The sequence below is a fragment of the Toxotes jaculatrix genome, chromosome 1 (assembly GCF_017976425.1).
Source record: "Toxotes jaculatrix isolate fToxJac2 chromosome 1, fToxJac2.pri, whole genome shotgun sequence".
Taxonomy (NCBI): Eukaryota; Metazoa; Chordata; class Actinopteri; family Toxotidae; genus Toxotes; species Toxotes jaculatrix.
In genome coordinates this window covers 8,734,030-8,740,296 of record NC_054394.1, presented here as the reverse complement: position 1 = coordinate 8,740,296, position 6,267 = coordinate 8,734,030, and positions in this window count along the sequence as shown.

Here is a 6,267-nt window from a genome sequence, read left to right as displayed (position 1 = left end):
GATAGTATAGTAAGGCGTTTTTTTTGGCCAAAAAAAGTCCAAAATTTTTTGGACCTCAAAATGTCATAAAAAACGTCATAGTATAGTAAGGCGTTTTTTTCGGCCAAAAAAAGTCAACATTTTTTTGGACCTAAAAATGTCATAAAAAAAGTCATAGTATAGTAAGGCGTCAAAAAATGCCAAAAAAAGTCAAAATTTTTTTGGACCTCAAAATGTCATAAAAAACGTCATAGTATAGTAAGGCGTCAAAAAATGCCAAAAAAAGTCAAAATTTTTTTGGACCTCAAAATGTCATAAAAAACGTCATAGTATAGTAAGGCGTCAAAAAATGCCAAAAAAAGTCAGAATTTTTTTGGACCTCATAATGTCATAAAAAACGTCATAGTATAGTAAGGCGTTAAAATAGGCCAAAAAAAGTCAACATTTTTTTGGACTTCAAAATGTCATAAAAAACGTCATAGTATAGTAAGGCGTCAAAATCGGCCAAAAAAAGTCAAAATTTTTTTGGACCTCAAAATGTCATAAAAAACGTCATAGTATAGTAAGGCGTCAAAAAATGCCAAAAAAAGTCAGAATTTTTTTGGACCTCATAATGTCATAAAAAACGTCATAGTATAGTAAGGCGTTTTTTTTCGGCCAAAAAAAGTCAACATTTTTTTGGACCTCAAAATGTCATAAAAAACGTCATAGTATAGTAAGGCGCCAAAATCGGTCAAAAAAAGTCAAAAAATTTTTTTACCTCAAAATGTCATAAAAAACGTCATAGTATAGTAAGGCGTCAAAAAATGCCAAAAAAAAGTCAAAATTTTTTTGAACCTCAAAATGTCATAAAAAACGTCATACTATAGTAAGGCGTCAAAATCGGCCAAAAAAAGTCAAAATTTTTTGGGACCTCAAAATGTCATAAAAAACGTCATAGTATAGTAAGGCATTTTTTTCGGCCAAAAAAAGTCAACATTTTTTTGGACCTCAAAATGTCATAAAAAACGTCATAGTATAGTAAGGCATCAAAAAATGCTAAAAAAAAAATTCAAAATTTTTTGGGACCTCAAAATGTCATAAAAAACGTCATAGTATAGTAAGGCGGTTTTTTTTTCGGCCAAAAAAAGTCAAAATTTTTTTGGACCTCAAAATGTCATAAAAAACGTCATAGTATAGTAAGGCGTCAAAAAATGCCAAAAAAAGTCAAAATTTTTTTGGACCTCAAAATGTCATAAAAAACGTCATAGTATAGTAAGGCGTCAAAAAATGCCAAAAAAAGTCAAAATTTTTTTGGACCTCAAAATGTCATAAAAAACGTCATAGTATAGTAAGGCGTCAAAAAATGCCAAAAAAAGTCAGAATTTTTTTGGACCTCATAATGTCATAAAAAACGTCATAGTATAGTAAGGCGTTTTTTTCGGCCAAAAAAAGTCAAAATTTTTTTGGACCTCAAAATGTCATAAAAAACGTCATAGTATAGTAAGGCGTCAAAAAATTCCAAAAAAAGTCAGAATTTTTTTGGACCTCAAAATGTCATAAAAAACGTCATAGTATAGTAAGGCGTTTTTTTCGGCCAAAAAAAGTCAAAATTTTTTTGGACCTCAAAATGTCATAAAAAACGTCATAGTATAGTAAGGCGTTTTTTTCGGCCAAAAAAAGTCAAAATTTTTTTTGGACCTCAAAATGTCATAAAAAACGTCATAGTATAGTAAGGCGTCAAAATCGGCCAAAAAAAGTCAAAATTTTTTTGGACCTCAAAATGTCATAAAAAACGTCATACTATAGTAAGGCGTCAAAATTGGCCAAAAAAAGTCAAAATTTTTTTGGACCTCAAAATGTCATAAAAAACGTCATAGTATAGTAAGGCGTTTTTTTCGGCCAAAAAAAGTCAAAAATTTTTTTGGACCTCAAAATGTCATAAAAAACGTCATAGTATAGTAAGGCGTTTTTTTCGGCCAAAAAAAGTCAAAATTTTTTTGGACCTCAAAATGTCATAAAAAACGTCATAGTATAGTAAGGCGTTTTTTTTCGGCCAAAAAAAGTCAAAAATTTTTTTGACCTCAAAATGTCATAAAAAACGTCATAGTATAGTAAGGCGTCAAAATCGGCCAAAAAAAGTCACAATTTTTTTGGACCTCAAAATGTCATAAAAAACGTCATAGTATAGTAAGGCGTCAAAATCGGCCAAAAAAAGTCAACATTTTTTTGGACCTCAAAATGTCATAAAAAACGTCATAGTATAGTAAGGCGTCAAAATCGGCCAAAAAAAGTCAAAATTTTTTTGGACCTCAAAATGTCATAAAAAACGTCATAGTATAGTAAGGCGTCAAAAAATGCCAAAAAAAAGTCAAAATTTTTTTGAACCTCAAAATGTCATAAAAAACGTCATACTATAGTAAGGCGTCAAAATCGGCCAAAAAAAGTCAACATTTTTTTGGACCTCAAAATGTCATAAAAAACGTCATAGTATAGTAAGGCGTTTTTTTCGGCCAAAAAAAGTCAAAATTTTTTTGGACCTCAAAATGTCATAAAAAACGTCATAGTATAGTAAGGCGTTTTTTTCGGCCAAAAAACGTCAACATTTTTTTGGACCTCAAAATGTCATAAAAAACGTCATAGTATAGTAAGGCGTCAAAAAATGCCAAAAAAAGTCAAAATTTTTTTGGACCTCAAAATGTCATAAAAAACGTCATCGTATAGTAAGGCGTCAAAAAATGCCAAAAAAAGTCACAATTTTTTTGGACCTCAAAATGTCATAAAAAACGTCATAGTATAGTAAGGCGTTTTTTTCGGCCAAAAAAAGTCAAAAATTTTTTGGACCTCAAAATGTCATAAAAAACGTCATAGTATAGTAAGGCGTCAAAATCGGCCAAAAAAAGTCAAAATTTTTTTGGACCTCAAAATGTCATAAAAAACGTCATAGTATAGTAAGGCGTCAAAAAATGCCAAAAAAAGTCAAAATTTTTTTGGACCTCAAAATGTCATAAAAAACGTCATCGTATAGTAAGGTGTCAAAAAATGCCAAAAAAAGTCACAATTTTTTTGGACCTCAAAATGTCATAAAAAACGTCATAGTATAGTAAGGCGTTTTTTTCGGCCAAAAAAAGTCAAAAATTTTTTGGACCTCAAAATGTCATAAAAAACGTCATGGTATAGTAAGGCGTCAAAATCGGCCAAAAAAAGTCACAATTTTTTTGGACCTCAAAATGTCATAAAAAACGTCATAGTATAGTAAGGCGTTTTTTTTCGGCCAAAAAAAGTCAAAAATTTTTTTGACCTCAAAATGTCATAAAAAACGTCATAGTGTATAGTAAGGCGTCAAAATCGGCCAAAAAAAGTCAACATTTTTTTGGACCTCAAAATGTCATAAAAAACGTCATAGTATAGTAAGGCGTTTTTTTCGGCCAAAAAAAGTCAACATTTTTTTGGACCTCAAAATGTCATAAAAAACGTCATAGTATAGTAAGGCGTCAAAATCGGCCAAAAAAAGTCAAAATTTTTTTGGACCTCAAAATGTCATAAAAAACGTCATAGTATAGTAAGGCGTTTTTTTCGCCCAAAAAAAGTCAACATTTTTTTGGACCTCAAAATGTCATAAAAAATGTCATAGTATAGTAAGGCGCCAAAATCGGTCAAAAAAAGTCAAAAAATTTTTTTACCTCAAAATGTCATAAAAAACGTCATAGTATAGTAAGGCATCAAAAAATGCTAAAAAAAAAAGTCAAAATTTTTTTGGACCTCAAAATGTCATAAAAAACGTCATAGTATAGTAAGGCGTCAAAAAATGCCAAAAAAAGTCAAAATTTTTTTGAACCTCAAAATGTCATAAAAAACGTCATAGTATAGTAAGGCGTTTTTTTCGGCCAAAAAACGTCAACATTTTTTTGGACCTCAAAATGTCATAAAAAACGTCATAGTATAGTAAGGCGTCAAAAAATGCCAAAAAAAGTCAAAATTTTTTTGGACCTCAAAATGTCATAAAAAACGTCATAGTATAGTAAGGCGTCAAAATCGGCCAAAAAAAGTCACAATTTTTTTGGACCTCAAAATGTCATAAAAAACGTCATAGTATAGTAAGGCGTCAAAATCGGCCAAAAAAAGTCAACATTTTTTTGGACCTCAAAATGTCATAAAAAACGTCATAGTATAGTAAGGCGTCAAAATCGGCCAAAAAAAGTCAAAATTTTTTTGGACCTCAAAATGTCATAAAAAACGTCATAGTATAGTAAGGCGTCAAAAAATGCCAAAAAAAAGTCAAAATTTTTTTGAACCTCAAAATGTCATAAAAAACGTCATACTATAGTAAGGCGTCAAAATCGGCCAAAAAAAGTCAACATTTTTTTGGACCTCAAAATGTCATAAAAAACGTCATAGTATAGTAAGGCGTTTTTTTCGGCCAAAAAAAGTCAAAATTTTTTTGGACCTCAAAATGTCATAAAAAACGTCATAGTATAGTAAGGCGTTTTTTTCGGCCAAAAAACGTCAACATTTTTTTGGACCTCAAAATGTCATAAAAAACGTCATAGTATAGTAAGGCGTCAAAAAATGCCAAAAAAAGTCAAAATTTTTTTGGACCTCAAAATGTCATAAAAAACGTCATCGTATAGTAAGGCGTCAAAAAATGCCAAAAAAAGTCACAATTTTTTTGGACCTCAAAATGTCATAAAAAACGTCATAGTATAGTAAGGCGTTTTTTTCGGCCAAAAAAAGTCAAAAATTTTTTGGACCTCAAAATGTCATAAAAAACGTCATAGTATAGTAAGGCGCCAAAATCGGTCAAAAAAAGTCAAAAATTTTTTTTACCTCAAAATGTCATAAAAAACGTCATAGTATAGTAAGGCATCAAAAAATGCTAAAAAAAAAAAGTCAAAATTTTTTTGGACCTCAAAATGTCATAAAAAACGTCATAGTATAGTAAGGCGGTTTTTTTTTTCGGCCAAAAAAAGTCAAAATTTTTTTGGACCTCAAAATGTCATAAAAAACGTCATAGTATAGTAAGGCGTTTTTTTCGCCCAAAAAAAGTCAAAATTTTTTTGGACCTCAAAATGTCATAAAAAAACGTCATAGTATAGTAAGGCGTTTTTTTTCGGCCAAAAAAAGTCAAAATTTTTTTGGACCTCAAAATGTCATAAAAAAAGTCATAGTATAGTAAGGCGTCAAAATCGGCCAAAAAAAGTCAACATTTTTTTTGACCTCAAAATGTCATAAAAAACGTCATAGTATAGTAAGGCGTTTTTTTCGGCCAAAAAAAGTCAAAATTTTTTTGGACCTCAAAATGTCATAAAAAACGTCATAGTATAGTAAGGCGTCAAAATCGGCCAAAAAAAGTCAAAATTTTTTTGGACCTCAAAATGTCATAAAAAACGTCATAGTATAGTAAGGCGTCAAAATCGGCCAAAAAAAGTCAACATTTTTTTTGACCTCAAAATGTCATAAAAAACGTCATAGTATAGTAAGGCGTTTTTTCGGCCAAAAAAAGTCAAAATTTTTTTGGACCTCAAAATGTCATAAAAAACGTCATGGTATAGTAAGGCGTCAAAATCGGCCAAAAAAAGTCAAAATTTTTTTGGACCTCAAAATGTCATAAAAAACGTCATAGTATAGTAAGGCGTTTTTTTCGGCCAAAAAAAGTCAAAATTTTTTTGGACCTCAAAATGTCATAAAAAACGTCATAGTATAGTAAGGCGTCAAAATCGGCCAAAAAAAGTCAAAATTTCTTTGGACCTCAAAATGTCATAAAAAAACGTCATAGTATAGTAAGGCGTCAAAATCGGCCAAAAAAAGTCAAAATTTTTTTGGACCTCAAAATGTCATAAAAAACGTCATAGTATAGTAAGGCGTCAAAAAATGCCAAAAAAAAGTCAAAATTTTTTTGAACCTCAAAATGTCATAAAAAACGTCATACTATAGTAAGGCGTCAAAATCGGCCAAAAAAAGTCAACATTTTTTTGGACCTCAAAATGTCATAAAAAACGTCATAGTATAGTAAGGCGTTTTTTTCGGCCAAAAAAAGTCAAAATTTTTTTGGACCTCAAAATGTCATAAAAAACGTCATAGTATAGTAAGGCGTTTTTTTCGGCCAAAAAACGTCAACATTTTTTTGGACCTCAAAATGTCATAAAAAACGTCATAGTATAGTAAGGCGTCAAAAAATGCCAAAAAAAGTCAAAATTTTTTTGGACCTCAAAATGTCATAAAAAACGTCATCGTATAGTAAGGCGTCAAAAAATGCCAAAAAAAGTCACAATTTTTTTGGACCTCAAAATGTCATAAAAAACGTCATAG